Source organism: Eptesicus fuscus, chromosome 1 (assembly GCF_027574615.1).
Source record: "Eptesicus fuscus isolate TK198812 chromosome 1, DD_ASM_mEF_20220401, whole genome shotgun sequence".
NCBI classification, from domain to species: Eukaryota; Metazoa; Chordata; class Mammalia; order Chiroptera; family Vespertilionidae; genus Eptesicus; species Eptesicus fuscus.
Genome location: NC_072473.1, coordinates 90,666,809 through 90,686,552, shown reverse-complemented (window position 1 = coordinate 90,686,552; position 19,744 = coordinate 90,666,809). Strand labels below are relative to the sequence as shown.

At 39.3% G+C, this 19,744-nt stretch overlaps 1 pseudogene; it reads left to right on the top strand.

Moving 5' to 3' along the window:
* Positions 1 to 8,242: 8,242 nt before the first annotated feature.
* Positions 8,243 to 16,076, top strand: LOC129149384 (A-kinase anchor protein 17B-like; annotated as a pseudogene).
* The last annotated feature ends 3,668 nt before the right edge of the window (positions 16,077 to 19,744 follow it).

The window sequence follows — 19,744 nt, the reverse complement described above, 5'->3', positions numbered from 1 at the left end:
CCCTTTTGATCCCCTCCATCCAGTCCCCACTCCACCACCTCAGGCCTTCACCACACTATTGTCTGTGTCCATGGGCTATTCATATTTGCATATAAGTTCTTTGGTTAATCTCTTCCTGTCCCTCCCACCTCACTTCCCTCTGAGAAATGTCAGTCTGTTCCATGTACCCATGCCTCTGGAACTATTTTGTTTGTCAGTTTATTTTATTCATTAGATTCAACATATAAGTGAGATCATGTGATAGTGTCTTACTATGACTGGCTTATTTCACTCAGCATAATATTCTCCAGGTCCATCCATGCTGTCTCAAAGAGTAAGAGATCCTCTTTTTTTTTTTTTTTTTTACAGCCCTATAGTATTTCATTGTGTATATGTACCACAGCTTTTTTATCCACTCACCTACTCTTGTACACTTTGGCTGTTTCCAGATCTTAGCTATAACGCTTGCTATGAACATAGGTGTGCATATATTCTTTCTAATTGGTGTTTCAGGTTTCTTAGGATATATTTTCAGAAGTGGGATTGCTGGGTAAAATGGCAATTCCATTTTTAATTTTTTGAGGAAACTCCATACTGTTTTCCATAATGGCTGCACCAGTCTGCATTCCCACCAGCAGTGTACTAGGGTTCCCTTTTCTCCACATCCTCACCAGCACTTGTCATTTGTTGATTTATTGATGGTAGCCATTCTGGCAGGTATGAGGTGATACCTCATTGTGATTTTAATTTGCACTGATGATTAGTAACATTCAGAATTTTATCATGTTTCTTGTACATCTCTATGTCCTCCTTGGAGTAGTGTTGCTTTTAATCAGGCGAGAAGAAAAATGTGTGTATATGGTGGTGGAAGGGGATTGAGGAGGTCATGGTAGAACATAATAGAACATGGGAATAGTTAAAAATCTTTTATTAAAATTTAACTTTTTGCCCTAACCGGTTTGGCTCAGTGGATAGAGCGTTGGCCTGCATACTGAAAGGTCCCAAGTTAAATTCTGGTCAAGGGCACATGCCTGGGATGTGGGCTCAATCTCTAGTAGGGGGCGTGTAAGAGGCAGCCAATCGATTCTTTTTCATCATTGATGTTTCTATCCCTCTCTCCCTCTCCTTTTCTCTCTGAAATCAATAAAAATATTTTTAATTTAACTTTTTGATGGTATATGGGGGCTATAACTATGGCATTTGGCATTATTTGCCAGCAGGGCTCTTACAACTTTGTTGAATAAAGTAATCAATGCATATGACAGTGAAAATGATGGGAAAATTTTAAATGAATTCTACCATTGCTGTCAAATGAAGCACAGACATTTTAAAAGGGAATTTAGAGGAAAATCAGGTTGTTCTAAAGAATCAGTTTTAATTCATAGCCTAATAACTTGATCATAATTATTTAACCTCTTTTGATATATATATATATATATATATATGTATGTATATATATACACATATATATGTATATATATATATACATATATATATATACATATATATGTGTGTGTGTGTATTTATATATCTACTAAATAATACCTAATTTAAAATAGATTATTTAAAAATAGAGACATTGAAACATGCAACAGACTGATGTATTTCAGAAAGGGGGAAGAATGGAAAGAGATTAAACAAAGAACTTTTATGCATGTTGCATAGCCCATGGACAAACATTAGTGCAGGGGAAGGCCTGGGGAGGGGCAGGAGCAGGGTGGAGAGGGTCAAAGGGGGACAAAAAAAGGAGACATTTGTAATACTTTCAATAATAAAGTTAAAAAATAAAATAAATATGTTTATTTAAAAATGTTATTGATTGATGAGAGAGAGAGAGAGAGAGAGAGAGAGAGAGAGAGAGAGAAACATTTATTTGTTGTTCCACTTATTTATCATTCATTGATTGAGTCTTATATCTGCCCTGACCAGAGATCAGACCCACAAACTTGGTATATTGGGAGGAGGCTCCCAACAACTGAGCTGCCAGGCTAGGGTGTTTATTTTGTTTAAAAACGGATTTTGTAGGGGGAAGAGCACAGACCTTTTTAGACCTATTTTCAAGAGCAATCTAGAACCCTATGCAGCTTTAAGTAGATTCGGGATTGGCACACTAAAGCTTGGAGTTGAGAAAGTGTCCTGATTTAGAAGAAAGCATATGTTAAAGTTCAGTGTTGGATATAAGTATTTTCCATAAACATCTGTCTGTTTTTACTATAAGATAAATCAACTATGACTTTAACATTTTGCAGCCCATTCAGTGGTTGCTGCGGGTGGTCGAAGGCTTACAAAGGGGCACAAGGGAAACTTTTGGCGGTGATGGGTGTCTTCACTATCTCAACTATGGTGATAGTTTCACAGGTGTGTATACATATGTCAAAATTCATCAAAATGTACACTTTTGATACATGGGCACCTTATGTTATCATATATCAATTATGTCTCAATTAAGCAATTTTAAAAAATACCTTCTGCAGCCTATGGTGTATTTAATATTGAATTGGCCAGCTGCTCTTTCATTATTGAAAATCCTGTTCTAATCTCCAAGGCTTCAGCCTTGACTCACACAATCTTTGGTTATGGGTTCAGATGCCTCTCAGCATTTACAGTGATGGCAGAGAGAGGGGGATCTCTGATAGGGGAGGGACTTGCTACGGTATTACCCAATTTTGGTCCTTTTCTAGGCATATTTATATTAGTAGTTGTGAATTGCTTCCTTTTAATAGTTTATTATTGTGTGAGTTAACTGTTTTCAATGGAAAATTTAATACAAAATTAACACGTTTATTGTAAACATTCAAAAATTGAAGTAACAAGAAGTGTTCAAGGTAAAATGGGTAAGTCCATTCCTGTCCTATACTCCCATTCCATTTCCCAGGGGAAATATTGTTGACAATTTGATGTACATCTTTCCAGACTTTATATGTAGAAGTGTTTGTGTGTGCATACATGCCCATGCATGTGTGTGGGGAGGGGTTCAAAATATAATTTTCCTTCCACCTTCTAAATTCTAGCTGGGCTAATAATCAAAATAACATGAGAGATTAACAGGAGAAAATGTCCAAATTTTATAACAGATTTACATGTGGGGCTGTCATAAGCTATGAGACCAGAAGACACCTTGGGCAGTTGAGGTTTATATGCTAGTTTGGACAAAGGAGAAGGGGCCAGAGGTCTGGAACTTCAAAGGAAAAGCAGGCAGTTATAGGTAGACAAAGAGCAAATATGTGGTAAACAAATTCTTGCTGGGCTACCCAGAAACAATGGGACACAGAGGAGAGAGAGTCTAACAAATAGGCTTTGCTAGATTTCTTACTGCCACACTTAGTTTATGTTATGATACTAAGGGGATGCTCTCTTCCTTTAAGCAGGATTTTCTACCTGAATTCCTTTAGACAGGTAAGGGGAGAAGGTCCAAGGTTTTTTCTGAGTCTTTTGTTTCTTAACAATCAGCTTAAAATCAATATCCCAAAAGGCACATTTTGTGGTGACAACACTTTATTACTTATATTAAATATATTGCTTATATTTAATATATTACTTTTACAAAAGCAAGATCATATTACACATTATTATTATGCAACTTGCCTTTTATTTTTCCCTCTAAAATGTATTATGGGCACCGTTTCCTATCAGTAAGCACAGATCTACCCTTTCCTCTCTCCCTCCTTCCTTTTCTTCCTTCTTTTCTTTTTCATTCTTTTCTACTGTTCCAACTTCCCTTCCTCCTCCCCCTCCTCCTCCCTCTCCCACTCCTTCTTCTTCATTTTTTGTTAGGTTTGGACTGAGGTCTTTTTTTATTTCTCTAACATACATTTTTATTTTTTATTCTATATGGGACTGAGGTCTTAAGGGAAAAGCATCACAATGGGAATTATCATTACTGTGCACCTATATGCCAGGCACTGTCTAGTTAATTTTTAGTGACCTGGCAGAAATTGCTGTAGTATTGAAGCCATGACATATGTAAAAAGCCTACTTCTTGGTACATATGTACCAAGCATATGTTAAAGTTCCGTGTTGAATATAAGTATTTTCCATAAAAATTACTAGATCCTCAGTAATTTTTAAAAATAAGATTAGAAAATCAGTTCTTTATTCTGGGAGAGTATTTTAAGATGAAATATTAATAAACTTTTAAGATCTAAAGCTGGTGAACAACCGGGGAAAATATAAAAAGAACAAATTTTTTATTAGCTATTGTTGCTGCTGTTGGGAATAAGGAATTTGAATTGAGGATTCTAAGGGAGGCCAGTTTTGTTTTTTTTTTTAAAAAAAACAATTGGGTCCTCTTGGGAAAGTTGAAAAACAACTTCAATGTTTCCTAATCGAGGTATACTAGTAGAGTCCTCTCACTGGAGAAATAACTGTGAAAAGATAAACTATAGAGCAGAGGTCATGGACTGGCAGGCCAATGAAGCCTGAAGAAATGTTTATTCACACTTTGAAGTACTTTTAAATTGTGTTAATTGATGGCCAATAGGCTAGCCCAGATTCGTCCTCATGGCATGGTAGGGTTCCAGGGGAGTAAGGGCTACTTGACACATAGATTTAGGTCTGACTCTCTGTCACTTCTGCTACATTCTTTTGGGGGAAAAATACAAACAAACACCGCAAACCAAAATAAAACAAAAACTAGTTCACATTCAAGGGCTGGGAAAAATAGGCTATTTTTTGATAGCTATAACTCAAAAAGTTAGATTACAAAGGCTGTAGATACAGGGATGGGTGGAAAATCAGGGTCATTTTTGCAACCGTTATACCACAATATTCAAATGAATAGTGTCCTTCAAGTTGTCATTTTTCAAAGCTATATGCCCATTCCAACAGTGTACCCACTTATTAAAAAATACTAGAGGCCCTGTGCACAAAATTCACCCCGACCTGCACCCTTTCCAATCTGGGAGCCCTCAGGGGATGTCCTACTGACAGCTTAGGCCTGCTCCCCGTGGTTCTCTGCTTTCTGTGGACCTGCCTGCTCATCGCCGTCGCAGGCCCTGCTGTCTGCTCTCATTGGGGTCCTACTTGCCCCTCGCCACCACGACCAGGGGCAAACAGGGCCCTAGTGTCTGCTCTCGGCAAGGGGAAAGCAGGGCCCTGCTGTCTGCTCACTGTGTGGGCCCTGCTGTCTGCTCTCTGTGGGGTCCTGCTTGCCCCCTGCCGCCGTGGCCAGAGGCAAGCAGGGCCCTGCTGTTTGCTCTCTGGCTAGCAACCGTGGCCAGGAGAAAGCAGGGCTCTGCTGTCTGCTCTCAGCAAGGGGTAAGCAGGGCCCTGCTATCTGCTCTCTGCGGGGTCCTGCTTGTCCCTCACTGCCGTGGCCAGGAGTAAGCGGGGCCCTGTTGTCTGCTCTCTGCAGAGGCCTGCTTGCCCCTCACTGCAGAGAGGGCTAAAAGGATGATTCCAGCGGGGCTGAGGGGACTGGGTGCCACCATCTTTGTGATTGAGCAATGGTCAATTTGCATATCCCTCTTTATTAGATAGGATAATTAGAGCCTTTCTCAGAATCTCCTTCTAAGGAGGGGGTTATAAGCCAATGAAATTTATTCTTTTACTGACCCATTTTATTCAACATTACTGATTCTAGATAATTTTTGATGATTTCTAAATATCAAATCCATGATAAAAGAATTTTGAACCCTGGCCAGTGTTGTGCAGTGGTTATAGCATCATCCTGAGCACCGAAGGGTCTCGGATTTGATTCCCAGTCAAGGGCACCGTGCCTGGGTTGCATGGCTCTGATCCGGGAGGGAATCAATCGATGTGTCTCTCTCACATCAATGTTTCTGTCTCTCCCTCCTCCCTCCCTCTCTTTCTCTTTCCTCCCTCTCTCCCTCCCTCCCTTCCACTCTCTAAAAATCAATTTAAAAATATCCTTGGGTGTGGATTAATAACAATGAAGAAGAAGAAGAAGAGGAAGAAGAAGAAGAAGAAGAGGAGGAGGGGGAGGAAGAAGAAGAAGAAGAGGAGGAGGAAGAAAAAGAAGAAGAAGAATAATTTTGAAACTGACCTTCATCAAGGCTATTTTTAAAGAATGTAACCCAGACTTTGAAAGCAATCCAAGAGAAGCATTCTAAAATGTTTAAAACAAAGGCAGTATCACTGGAATAAATGGAGAACATGACAAACCTGATTCCTTTGAAGTGATTAACTATTTTGTGTGTACCTTTACTATAATATTTTTTAAAACATTGATTTAAATTAGGTCATATAAATAGATACCTATCCACTATAGCTAAATTTGGGGGTTCAGTATATCTTAATTGAATGTCAAATAAATTTTTCTCCTAAAGAAGCTTAGTGTTGATTCTCATGCTGTAAATTGAACCAAACTTACTGTACTTTTTTTTCCAATTGCTTTTTAGATAATTTTTTTGGAAAAGAATATGTTTATGCTCATATCATCTCAGTTCGGTGTTGCTATCATAAGGATTTCTAGAACCTAATATCTTAGATACTGTTTTTCGTGGCCTTTTAAACAACCAGTTTGTGCAAACTTTGTCTCCTAAATGGAGTTGACTCGGATTGTCCTTCAAGGACAGTTGTTAAAGAAATGTGTACCTATGATGTTAACCAACATTTAGTAGTAAATTTTGTATTAGAATTTCCATCATCTGGCTATATACATTTGAGTCTAAATGTCCCCAAAGTTTATATTAATGAGAAGACCAGGTGATATAGATTCTGAATATATCTACTTTTAGGAAAAAAAAAAAAGCTTTTTTAAAATTGGGAAGTGCTGCTTCAAGTTAGCAAATAGAAGCAGAAATCCCCAATTCCCAGTATTAGTGATATTCACCTTGAGACAGCTTAAAATAGTTTGTTAATGTGAAATGATCACAAGCAGTCGTGTTTTGGGAGTTTTCTAGTCCCAAAGTAGAGGACAAATTCACTTCTTCACTTATTAGAAGAGGTTGTCTCTTCTTCACTTGAACTTAGAGTTCAATTTAGTTAGTCAATAGACTGGAAGAATAAGAATTGATATGGGCATGAAAGACTTAGAAACCAACCTTAGAATGATTAGCTAGCTGCTTGTTCACGAAGGTGCTACATGTATTTTACTTTTGCCCTCTTTCTGTGCCATCTCCAGCAGGTTTTTATGGGACTTACAAAAACTAGTGGCCCGGTGCATGAAATTCATGCACATTAAAAGGGGATTAATTAGAGGAAATATTTTAATATTGCTATTTGCCCTTTCTCTATAATAGAAGTGTCAGAGATGAAAGAAAATTAGTAAAATGTATATTAAAATCTTCCTCTTGTCAGAGTCTGGGGCGCACCACGGGACCCAGAGTCAAGTCCTCGCCTACCCATGAGTGCCTCAAAATTGCACGAGACCCAGACCCAGCCATCCCCCACCCCACATTGGGCTAGATCCAGATGCAGCGGCCCACCCTTGTCAAGCCCCGCTGGGCAGGGGGGCACAGCCTCAGGTCTCTTGGCCCGGTGCCGAGTTGGGGGGCATGGCCTGAGGTCCCCCAGCCCGGGCCGGGGTGGGAGGTGAGCCTTGAGGTCCCCCGTCAAGCCCTGCTGGGCAGGGTGTGTGGCCTGAGGTCTCCTGGCCTGGCGCCAGGGTGGGGGGCGCGACCTGAGGTCCCCTGTCAAGCCCCATGCGGGGGATAGGGAGAGTGCAGCCTCAGGTCCCTACTGATTGCTCGTTAAGGCTCCTTATGGGAACTCGGCCTTCGCTGTGGGTGCAGCCATCTTGTCTTATGGAAACCCCACCTCTGCTGTGGGCGCCGCCATCTTTGTGGCAGAGTGATGGTCAATTTGTATATTCCCTCTTTATTATATAGGATTGGAGATTTGGAATCTTAGGGTCTTAATGTATGGGCAACTCATTTAATTTTCCTGAATTTTCCCATCAGTAAAACAGGCATGAAAATACCTACTCACAGGTTGCTTCTTGAATCAAATGAGATAAAGTAGTATAAACAATAGCCATAGCTTATGTTTATTGAGAACCTCTTGTGTGCCAGGCACTATTCTAAGGATTTCACATGTACTCACCTATTTCATCATCCCTGAAGTCCTATTATTTTGATTTCACAGTTAAGGAAACTGAGACAGTATATGGTATGGAAACTCTTTGAAACCTCTAAAGCACATTAAACAAATGAAAGCTATTGTCTTAAATATCCGTATAGTATCCCCTCTCAGTTTGACCTAAGTCCAGCAAATGCTAGCACTATTCAAAGTCCAAATTTGTGTTTTGCTCGGTTTGTTTGAAGATGTTCCCTTTCACCATCCAAGGTTGCCCGAGGATACGATGACAGTGACGGTGGTGTATGATAACGCTGAGGCAACAGAGCTCTGTGCAGATCAGCACCTCTACCTCATGCCCATAGCAAAATTATCAATGTATGGCTCCCAGAGAGTACACAACCTATGAGTCCTTTCTTGGACTGGGAAGTTCTTGACCAGCTGAAGAGCCCAATTTGCCCTGATCAGTTAGTTCACCACAGTTCAATTCCAAGAGTACAAAGGATTTCATCCAATTCCAGGGGGAGGCTGAAACACAAAGTTTGGTTCAGATCCTGAAGGCAAAATTACATGGGAAGATCATCAAGCTAAATGGATTGAAAACAGACTTAAAAGTAGTGGCTACAGATGCCCAGGGACAGTAGGAGCACTTCCCGAAGGAACAGGAGGCCCCATCAAGTGACAGGGCTGATGAGCTGGACCACAATAAGAGCCTGGATTTCACAAATTTCGAAGGCTTGCCTGGCAAGGGGTTTGCGCCTAAAGGTTCCACTGGGGGGAAGCCATGTGAAAAGATCCTATAGGTGGTCACTGAAAATTTTGGGAAGATCAAGAATGTGGATATTTCTATGTTTGACCCCTACAGAGAAGTAATGACTGGTGGAAGCTTTGGGGGTTTTTAGCTTCAGCATGCAGACATTTGAGGCCTTTGTACAGTATCGGGAGTCAACTGACTTCATAAAAGCCATGGAGACCCTTTGAGGAATGAAGCTGATGCTTAAAGTGGATGCTGGAAAAGCTCTGGCATGTAACATTAAGATAAGAAGTAGCCAGTTTCTTTTATTTCCCACTGTTCAGGTGGTCCTAAGTAAAAGCTAGAAGGAAGCATCTAGAATAAATTTCCTTAGACTCCACTGGGCTCTGATCAATAGCTCATGTAAATATTTGTGTTGTCATTAATAAATGGATATTTAGGAAGAAAAATATTCCTGATTTGAACATTCTTTTGCTATCAGGCATGCTGCCAGCTGGGGTTTTAAAGTGATTGTTATTATAATCTGGGGTTCTGCCATAACTTCTTGAAGGCATTAAAAGTATGTTTCATGGCTCTTATCAAAGTATCTCATATGCTTATTCTACTTGACAATCTGCTGAGAGAGAGTTTGAAATCACAAGGAGAACAATTTACTCTCTATTTATTATTGAGATCACAACTTATATTTTCAAGATGCCTGACAGGTAAATTGCTAAAACATAATCCCAACAAACTTGGATTATTTCGTTTCAAACTAAACTCAGCTTATCTGTCTAGTCATGTCACCATATTGATGTCTGACTGCTTAGTCATCTCTTTCTTGAAATCTTAATCCAGCAGAGGAAAAGATGCTGCTAAACCCTCCTTTTTCTCTAAATTAATCTTTAGCATGCATTTAGACTTTTAGCTTAAGTAGCTTCCTATGTATGAATGTGTGTGTCATCTGTGAAGATACTTAGGTTAAAATGTACTTATTTTAAAATTATGAACTACTCAGTCAGACAAAAGATGCAGCAAATACTATAATGATACCCATATACCAGTGCCCAACTGCCCAGTTTGTGACTATCAAAGCCTGTGCCTGATGATGGCATTGTGATGTCACCTGTGACAATTAAGTGAGCTCCTCAAGGTTCTGCCAAAGAAAATCCTGAAGCCCGCAGGACTGTTAGGAAGGCTTAGCGGAAGTAGTAGAAGAGTATGGGTACTAGGATATAGAGAGAATATTTTCAATTCATTTGGTTTTGAATTTCCCATGCCCAAATTAGTTTTATTTCTGTGGCCTGAGACACACTGGCCAACTTTTATAATGAAACTTTGAAATATTTGGGGGCAGGTTATGTATGATACAACCAAACACTTCCGTGCAGGAGCTATAAGGAGACGAAACCAAGAAACGCTAAAATTACAAGAACTGGAGGAAGAAAGCAAAGAAAAGAAGAGAGACAAGGAAGTCTGTAAGGTAAGGAGACCAACTCTAACAACGAGGGTGTTTTGATTTATGGATTTATCTCTTTGGATGAATGGCTAGACTTTATAGAAAGATTACATTCAGGTGGGAGGGGGCAGGAATTGGCTCAGATTGGAGAACGGCACAGTTCTTTCAGCAGTGCTGTTACAAAGCCAAAATGACAAAAACAGTTGAAAACAAGAGACTTTAAAAGACAACATCCTTGTTAGGGAGAACAAGTAATGAGAAATAATGGGACTAGCCTTATTAAACTAAAATGATTTTTAAAAAAGAACCAGGAACTTTTATAGTGAAAATTCTAGCCTACCAAAAATTTTAAAAGATACCAATTTATCTAAAATTTACCAACTTTTACCTAGCCTACAAATCTAAAATGCTTTTTAATTAAAAATAAACAAACCTCTTTTCAGGTCTAGAAGAGGTTTTCTTCAACGGGACGGTCAATATTCAAACTAACCCATAGGCAAGAAGGTATGGATTGATTTATTGGGACTATACTTCTTGTTGGCCTAAGTTCTTTCTGTGAACCTTTATTCCTTTGAATTTATCATTGTTTCCCAATTTAGGAGATTGAGACTAGAAAGTACTATTGGATTGTCAAAGGTTTTCCAAGGTGCAAATGGGCCAGAACTTCTGGGCTCTGAAAACCAGTTTTACCTCCTGGCCCCTCCCCTTGCATGTTTATTCTTCCATTTTTTCTTGTAAATTACAGCCATTCAAAAAGGGAGATGAAGAGTATCTTTCCTTGTGTCTCTCAGTTTTTTAGCTGTTGAAGTGATAGGAATTACTTGAGGTCACGTCTGTGAAACTTGGCCAGAAGTTGTGGCTAGTCAATGTAAGTATTCCCCCAAAATTTCTAGACCGAACATGCAGTTTAGATAATCCTCCAGCTTTTGGGCTAAGTTCTCACTCAGATAATTGTCCTTTTTTGTGTTTCTTTCCCCATGTTTCCATAGGGCCTAACCAAAACAGTTTACATTTTCAGAAAACAGCAGTTTAAAAAAAAAAGCCCAAAATCTTCTAAGCCAGTATGTTTTTTTATGATAGTGTACTGTGTTGTAATATATATGAAGGACAGTTCTCACCCTTAAGGTTTTCTGAGTGCTTTGACTTACCTTTATTTGCCTATGTAAAACCAGCTCATGGAAGGTTTTGATCTTAAGAAAAATGAAATAATTACTGTGAAAGCTGGTCCAGTAATCCCTGACTGTGGTTTGAGAAAGTGGAGGCTAGAGGCCCCTCCTTCAAATTCTGTAGTTTTTTGTTTTTTTTTTTTGGTATTGTCAGTGTAAGGTCTCCAGTACTTGCTTCTAATTAATCAACTCAATTATGTGTCTTTCTCCTTTGATGGATGCATCAGAGTGTCTTTTATCTTTAGTTGTCTCTGCCAGGTCCTGGGGTTAGCAGTGAGAGATTCCTGCAAACCTAAATGATTTGTTATTTGTCCATGTTGCCCTCTTCTCTCCTCACCCACAGTGGGAAAGGAGTGGGAAAGAGAGCAGATGCCAAATAAATACCTTCTGAATGGTTGCCCTTTAATCATTGTCCAGAAAAAGAAAGGACGAGAGGAAAGCCCAGGAAGAGAGGAAGAAGGCCAGGGTCAGGAGGTGACCCCCTGAAGGGACAGACACCAGCAAAGGAAGTGGGACAGAGTCAAAGCTGAGCTGCCTGGAGAGCCCAACTCTTCGGAGGAGTGGGAAGAGAGGAAGTTCCTACTGGTTCAAGGCAGGTGGAGGCCATTTGATTGCTACTGGTGCTCCTGAGGAAAATTGCAGTAAGGCTCTTTCCCATTCGTTCATTGTTCAGTTTTGGTAGGAGACACAACTCTTCCAGTTAAGCTATCACCTGTTTAAAATTGATTCTATGGAAGGCATATTGCAGTTTTTCAATAGGCTGATCTCTAGTAACCCCAATCATGGGTTTCCAAAAGGTGTACCCAAATTCTCTCAAGGAATTGTGTCTTACCCTTGCCATCTGTAACACACACGTTGTGTTGCTAAACTTCGAGACAGTTTTACCCAGGGCAGTATAGCCAGTGTATCTACTTTTCTAGGTTCCTAATGGATGTAACAGAAAATGCCAGGGGGAAGAAATGGATGGTGTGGGTGTTAGTTTTGTAGTCTTCCATTAACTTTACATGTCCATTTATCTGCAACAGTTTGAATGAGAAGGGAGAGCCTTGAACAGATAGCTTTGTATAGCAAGCTCATGTCAATTAGTCCTAAAGTATTTGCTAAGGAATTTCTCATATCACACTGCAATTGTTTTATTTGGAAACTTCCAATTTTGGAACTTCTTTTCCCTCCACTTACAGAAAGGCTCCCAAGCTGTTCATTTAAAAATCCATATTCAGTGTTTGTTTTTTAAAAATATATTTTTATTGATTTCAGAGAGAAAGGGAAAGGGAGAGAGAGATAGGAACATCAATGATAAGAGAGAATCATTGATTAGCTGCCCCACACTGGGGATCGAGCCTGCAACCCAGGCATGTGCCCTGATCAGGAATCGAACTGTGATCTCCTAGTTCATAGGTCGATGCTCAACCACTTAGCCATGCTGGCCGGGCCGTATTCAGTGTTTTTAAATACTGTACAAAGGGTAAATGGCATTAGTTGAGTTGATTTAATGTATATTTGAAATCTCAGTCTTCTTCTCATTAATGTGAACAGTCCGTGAAATCAGGATCAGAAAAATATTGCATTTCCACTTATAATAAGGGTAGCTGGATCTTTTAAAATTTACCTTAATGACCACTGAAGAATTTCTCTTTAAATGTGAATGATGCCTAATTCTTGGCCCCATTGATACCTTATACTGATTATGCAATTCCCACATTCTAATCCTAGTTAATGGGTAAGCACTATGCCATGATTTGCACCAGGTGTCAGTAGAAGCACTGTACAAACTCTCCCAGCAGGGTGGGATTGTGGGCAGCACCTTTCACTTGCCCTGCAGTTGTGCAGAGCAGATAGCACCACAGATAGAACCATTGTCATTGGCCACATTTTCTACTCGCTGTGTTGATTCTGACTGAGGGCAGGCAGAGACACCCTCACCTGCAATCCATAGGAAAAACTGGAATGAAAAACAGAAAGAAGACAGGTTACCTTTCAAGTCAGTTGACTCTCTTGTAGACACGTTTCACTCAACAATTGTTTTTGTTGTTGTTCTAGGATTTTTCTGGGAGGGCTATAGAGCATTTCTTATTCCTCTTCATATCCCCAGTTTGTGAACAAATAACAAAAGGGTCATGTGCTTTGAAAGTATGTAAATTGTGGTGCCTTGTAACATAAAGATGGGCACAAATCTAGTAAAAGCAGCTCATATTAGACCGAGACATTTAATTTTATACCTCCTGATTCCTAGTACAACAGTGTTCCTAATTTGGATTGATCCTAGGTGGTATTAGAAACCTGTTACAAAAATGTCAGAAATCCAAATTTTCTTCGAACATTTTAATCTGTTTAGTTTTTTTATGTTAGACTTTTAACCTTTTTCTTTGAAGGAATCCACACAGTTTAACCCACAAGAAGTAGATGTTGCAGGCCCTGGAGCTAATCATGGTCTGGGGAATACATTGGAAACTCTAAAGAAAGAAAAGATAAATACCAAATATCTTCAAAATCAGGAGAAAGAACCAAGATACAGGTTGCCAGTTTAGATCATAAATGAAAACAAAATATGGAGGGAAGAAATAGGGCTCAGTTACATGAATCTTCCCTCCATTGTAGAAAAAATGGAAATAATTCAGTCAGAAAAAAGGGAACTAGACAATTATCCACCAATGAATGCACTGACATTTTTGACTTTGACCAGAATTCCTTGCAAATTGCATTAATTCAAGGTCAGCCTCCTGAGAAGGAAGACCACCTCAGTTCTAATAACTATCCTTCCAGATTAACTGAGCAAGACCATGGCAAGAAAAACCGTGAAACATGTGACCTTATTGACTTTCTATTAAACCAATATCATCACATTCCAAAATATCCTTCTATCTGCCTAGAACCAAGTCACCCAACAAGCACACGTCAGTGGCAGAGATCTGTCCATGCTACAGGAAATGGATTTCAAATCAATTTGAGAAAGTACAAATGTGACTCAACCAGGTTGAGTCAAATGCAAAACCTGCATACTCAGGATCCTGTGCAAAAGCCACAAAATAGAGCAAAAGTATATTATGCCAAAGGATGTTCTAAGGAGTTTAAAAATCATCGCAAGGACAGCGCCAGTGAAGCTGATGATCAATTGACCCCAACTGATGGAAAGGGCCCTCTGTTGGAAGAGACCCATGCTTACCAGGTCAAAGATTCCAAATCCGGAAGTCAAAGCCAATTTTCCTCACCCAAAATGTCAGCAGAGTTGAAGTTGGCAGATTTCCTCGAGGAAATTAGTAGTGATTCTGAATGCTTCAATGAAACCCTCATCATAAACAAAGAGGAGGAAGAGAAATCTGTGGCCATATATGAAAATGCACCCGAAAGAGGATCTCTCGATGCTGAAGTCATCACTAACAATCAAGAAATTAGATCAAGTCAGCCGACCTTGTATTCAAAGTGTAAACATTTTGGGGAGGAGAAACACTCTAAATACCAGTTTAGGAAATCAGTCAAGAGGTTCAAGTATGAACAAAGATGTTCATGGCTTGAGGGTGAAAACAATTTCATGAGAGTTGAGAACAGCAACATCAAACTGAAGAAAAGGCGAGGCCCCAAATACATGTTTGATCAGGGCAACTACCACAAGTCCAGTTCCGGTTCCCTCCGAGGCAATGTCACAAGAAAGAGGAGGCGGTTCCGTAATAATACATTTTACCAGAGAGTGAACTACAGGTCCTTTCATCTTCCAAAATCATCAAAATTTACTAATACTTTCTATTCAAGGCGTTTTTCCCAAAGAAGACAGACTATGCGGAAGGCAAGATATAACCAGAATGTAAGAAGAGTCACAAGACATGAGAATTCTACATATTCCAGGCCAACTTCTGATAATTATAATATTAGATGTCACAATCAGAAGCACACTGGAAATAGAAGCTATTTATAAAACAACTACAATAATTCTTTATACTTTGAAGGTCTCTTAGATCAGGAATACCCTTATTCACAATAAACAATTTGCAAAAAGAACATTTAAAACTAAGTATAGCTGTGTAGTTAGCAACAACAAGAGCAAGTGAGAAACATTTAAAAGCTTGAGCAAGGTCAAATGAAAAACCTTGTTTCTCTTGCCAAACTATAAAACAGGTCAAAATCACTGCAGGTGTGTTGGCAAGCTTTTGAAATACAAAACATCCAGTTTCTGAAAGTTGATAAAACAATGTGCTTGCAAAACTTCCTGATCTAAGAGCAGACATTTCTACAGTTCAACTATAACTTTAATTTGGTGTCATTGAAAGAGCAAATTAACATCAAGAAGTATTGAGATAGCCTCTTTGACCCTTTAGCTATCATAAGGTCATCATTTAATATTAGTTATCTTCAAAGAGGACAACAATGGATAAGGATCTTTTCACGTGTTCTTTGATTTCGTCAGAACACCATGTACAACAAACTTTCCTAACTTTCATCTAGAAACAACTATGTATAAAAGAAATGAGACAACAGCTAGAACATAGACTTCTTCATATCATTAGAGGTTTTCATGAGCACCCATCAGAAGGAAATTAATCTTCTTAATATGTTCATAGTACTCAAAGAGTTTTCCTTCTAAAAACAAAGTATTGGAAGAAGAATCAAAAAGGGGCTCAGATTTGTCCTTTAGGCTTAAAGGGACAGTGGACTATTAGCAGAGTTGTTTTTGAAGAAACCTATGATATTCCAGCCTAGAAAAGCAACAGGATTGAAGTGATACAACCAGTGGTGCTTGGTGGGGGGACTTGCAAAAGGAAATATTGAAAGATCCTTGGGCACCAATAATGGCACTTGGGAAGAGAAGACATGACAGTATTCCATTTCAGGTTACATAATCCTTTCAGGGTTGGATGACATCAGTTTGTAAAAAGCCACTGGATAGTCCCAAAATGACTTTTTAAAAACAGTAACAAGTGACTCCTCAATCCTCAATAATGCCATGGAGTTAGGAAGAGTCAATGGCAATGCCCATAGTTTTCTACCTGGGGAAAGTTATATGTGTACCAGATTTGTAAATTCTTAAGCAATTTATCTTTTTATCTACTGTTTTTGGAGTTCTTGAACATGCTATTTTTACATTGAAATATTTTACAGATTCATAAAGACTTACATCTTAATGTGCATGTTCTGTTGAAAGCTTAACTGATTCATTCTGCCTTATGTTGGATTTAGAACCTCAGGGCCAGTAGGTGACCTTTTATCTCCAACAAAACTATACCTGACTCAGCAACTGAAGACATTGATAGGATCAGACTACCAGCAGCAGAAAATGGTGATTTTCATCTGCAAAAGTATAGAAGGCAACATTTTCATACCATTTGCAATAGTCCTAACTTGATAAAACAGTACCAGCTGGTAAAGCTAAGGTAGGATGCCAATCAATGTGGTTGCCCAGAGTGATGAGGCACAACATGTATTCATAACCAGCCTCTTGAGCAACCTGATATCTGAAGGGGCTAGAAAATCTTCTCATTTATCTAAAGTGAGAGCCACTGGATAGTCCCAAAATGACTTTTTAAAAACAGTAACAAGTGACTCCTCAATCCTCAATAATGCCATGGAGTTAGGCATTATTGATATGTTGTTTCATTGATATCTTCTAGTCACATTCAATAGAAGTATGCTAGTCCATGCAAAAGTTCAGAAGTGACTGTAGCAAAACAGGTTATGTTTACTATTAAGATAACAAATTATTTGTTAGCTCTCTTTTCTTCAATTTCACTTTTAAGCCAGTGATTCTACCATCAAAACTAGGTTTGGCTTGTCAAATCTGAAAAATCGCTCATGGGGCGAATGCCTTTTCTCTTCTGAAGACTGGCACTGACTATTAATGTTCAAAGTACTGTTGTCCAAGGAGCCTTTTAAAACTATTAATGGCTTGTATTTTGTCAGACAACTTTCTGCAACCAGGTTAATATGAGACCCTGCCTGTTTATTTTCTCATGTTCCCTGCCATTGAAACAAGGTTATGGGTTTATAATGGAAAGCAGATTATGTTCCAGAAAACAAAAAAAGAAAACACACCTCAATTTCTTATTTGATCATTTTTCTTTGTAGAGATTTTAGTCATGGAAATAATTTGCTGCTCATAAAGACGTAAAATAATAAAAAAAAGTTTAAAACAGCATGTGCATTTTTTGTATAATAGAGCTGGTGCTAAGTTAGATCTGTGTAATAATTTCTGTCTTGTTTTGTTTTGTTTGCTAACTAAATACCATCCTGGGGCCTAGAAGAAAATAAAAATGCTGGTTTTATGTTTACTTTGGAACAACCTTGGGTTTTTATGTCTTGTTATAACATTCTAGATTTGACTAAACCTCTTATTTTGTGTAGGACTTAAATGTGGAAGATAATAATTGTACTTTTCAACTGAATGATTTAGTAGGGAATGGAACAAAACTAAAAATACTATTATTACTTTCTATTAATTAACATTGTTATTCTTTATTATGCTGTTATTTAATTGGGGCAAAAGTGTTTTCTCATATCTTTTTTCTATGTCCTATGAAGTAAGGGCCTGAACTTTAAAACTGTTCTCATATTTTTCATTGTATGTACTTCTGATAGTGTTTTAAGAAAGCTCAAAATTTGTCAAGGTATTTTTGTCAGTTTGTTTGAATTGCTCAGGTAGAAAGACATGGAAACTGGTAATTTTGAAAATATGAACCAAATAAATGTATTTGTATTTATTACAATACAGTTTCAATGTTAACTTTTAAATAAATGCTGGTAATTCCATGCTAGTTTCTACCTATAGAATGCTGCCTTGAATTAATATTGCTAACCATCTGTAATGTTAAAGAAATAATACACATTCAATTTTCAGATAGATTAAAAATAAAATTGTTATAGTGAATAGAATCTTGGTTCATTTACCATATTATTGGCTGCAATGTTGGACATCTACAATAACATTTTCTTCTTTTCAAATGTTTTTATTGATTTTAGAGAGAGAGGAAGGAAGAGGGAGAGAGAAAAACATTGATTGGCTGCCTCCTGCATGTCCCCTACTGGGGATCGAGTTTGAAACTGAGGAATGTGCTCTGACCAGGAATTGAACAAGTGACCTCTCGGTGCATGGGACAATACCCAACCAACCGAGCCACACTGGCCAGGACACTATAACAACATTTTTCTATGAAAATATACATCTCTAGTTTCAATATTATTTCTATGCAACTTTTCCCTTTATGATGCTAGTTAATGGAAATTGACTTTCAGAGATCATGAAACCACAGTTTTATTTTCATTTTGGATAAATTGAAATTGGGATATTGGAACTTATGATTCTTCTTCCTTCAACCAAAGTTTTACCAGTGCTGTGGAAAGGTAGCAAAAGGACTTCATGGAATCTCATCTCATCCCTTCAGCCATTGGTGGAAGTATTAAAGTTATACAATGTTGAAAAACAAGTGTGGGTGTGGGCTGGGTCTCTAGTCTGGTGCAAAGTTTAGACAGTTATGCAGTGTCCCAAAACAGGTGTGGGTGTGAGCTGGGGCCTTAGTAATCAGTCCTTGACCATTCATGAGTTAACTGTTCTTTCACATGAAATGTACAGCAAACTGCCTCTAAGTATCCTATATAATAAAAGCATAATATGCAAATTGTCCCCTCTGGTGGCCGGGAGATCGACCAGGAGTTTGACCATTCGCTATGACATGCACTGACCACCAGGAGGTGTCAGCAAAGTGGTGCTGGCAGTGGGCGGCAGTGGAGGCACTGCCGGCCCCAATGCGCCCCAATGAGTGGGACCGCGATGGGATGGTGGAGCAGGTGAGCGGGCAGCGCCAGGCCAAGGTGGGTTCAAGCAGGGCCCGATCACCCTGCAGATGGCGACCAGCAGCAGTGGTGGGGGCGGGGCTGCTGCCAAGCTCCCAGGCACTGAGGGACCCAGACAGGGGGGCCCTGGCTCCGATGGATTGCCCCGCAGGTGGGATGGTGGAGCAGGTGAGGGGGCTGCGCCAGGCCAAGGCGGGGTGCCAGGCAGGGCTGCTGGGCTGCAAGGCTGGAGATGCGAGCTGGGGCCCAATCCCTGCAGGCCACCCTGAGGGACCCCACCTGTGCACGAGTTTGTGCACCAGGCCTCTAGTTATTTATATAAGGAAGGCAGAGTGTCCAATCTGGGCACTTGAGAGCTGAAAGGGTCCTTTTTGGGTTCCAAGAGCTCTTTCTGAAACAGCAAGGACTGTATGGATGCCTTTTCTAGATCTTGAATTTGCCCTCTGAGGTAAGGTAAATGTGACACTATGTAGAGGTCACAAATTTGTGTAGATACTGAAAACACTTAGGAAATGTTGCTTTAGACCCAGAGATGCTGATTGTGAGAACAGTGTTTCTGTAGGAGTTGGACAAAAGCAGGTGGAGAGCAAACATGTTCACCTGACACTTTCCCCACTGGCCCATAGTGGTTCCCTCATCTTCTTGAATTGCCTT